The sequence below is a fragment of the Varanus komodoensis genome, unplaced genomic scaffold (genome assembly GCF_004798865.1).
Source record: "Varanus komodoensis strain SLA01 unplaced genomic scaffold, ASM479886v1 scaffold19, whole genome shotgun sequence".
Lineage (NCBI taxonomy): Eukaryota > Metazoa > Chordata > Lepidosauria > Squamata > Varanidae > Varanus > Varanus komodoensis.
Genome location: NW_025335550.1, coordinates 9,177,646 through 9,178,700, shown reverse-complemented (window position 1 = coordinate 9,178,700; position 1,055 = coordinate 9,177,646).

The window sequence follows — 1,055 nt, the reverse complement described above, 5'->3', positions numbered from 1 at the left end:
TGCCCCTCTATTAGGGTTAGGGGTGTGCACCAGGGTAGGGTTAGGGAAACGAGATGTCCTGGCATGCTTTTGATGCCTGGAACGTGTTTAGAAGGGGCAGAAATGATGAGCAGTGCAGAAAAAGCCACTCAGGGAGGGCTTTTTCGAAAGTACCCTCCTTTCAAGGGAACTTTACCCCTCTATTAGGGTCAGGGGTGTGCACCAGCGTAGGGTTAGGGTTAGGGAAACGAGGTGTCCTGGCATGATTTTGATGGTTGGAATATGTTTAGAAGGGCCGAAATGATGAGCAGTGCTGAAAAAGCCACTCTGGGTGGCCTTTTTCAAAATTGCCCTCCTTTTAATGGAACTTTGCCCCTCTGTTAGAGTTAGGGGTGTGCACCAGGTTAGGGTTAGGGTGAGGGAAACAAGGTGTCCTGGCATGATTTTGATGGTTGGAACGTATTTAGAAGGGGCGGAAATGCTGAGCAGTGCAGAAAAAGCCACTCAGGGAGGGCTTTTTCAAAATTGCCCTCTTTTCAATGGAACTTTGCCCCGCTATTAGGGTTAGGGGTGTGCACCAGGGGTAGGGTTAGGGTTAGGGAAACGAGGTGTCCTGGCATGATTTCGATAGTTGGAACATGGTTAGAAGGGGCAGAAATGATGAGCAGTGCAGAAAAAGGCACTCTGGGTGGCCTTTTTAAAATTGCCCTCTTTTCAATGGTATTTTGCCCCTCTATTAGGGTTAGGGTCTGCACCAGGGTAGGGTTAGGGTTAGGGAAACGAGGTGTCCTGGAATGATTTTGATGGTTGGAACATGTTTAGAAGGGGCAGAAATGATGAGCAGTGCAGAAAAAGCCACTCAGGGAGGGCTTTTTCAAAATTGCCCTCCTTTCAAGGGAACTTTACCCCTCCATTAGCGGTAGGGGTGTGTACCAGGGTAGGGTTAGGGTTAGGGAAGCGAGGTGTCCTGGCAGGATTGTGATGCCTGGAACGTGTTTAGAAGGGGCAGAAATGATGAGCATTGCAGAAAAAGCCACTCTGGGAGGGCTTTTTCAAAATTGCCCTCCTTTCAATGG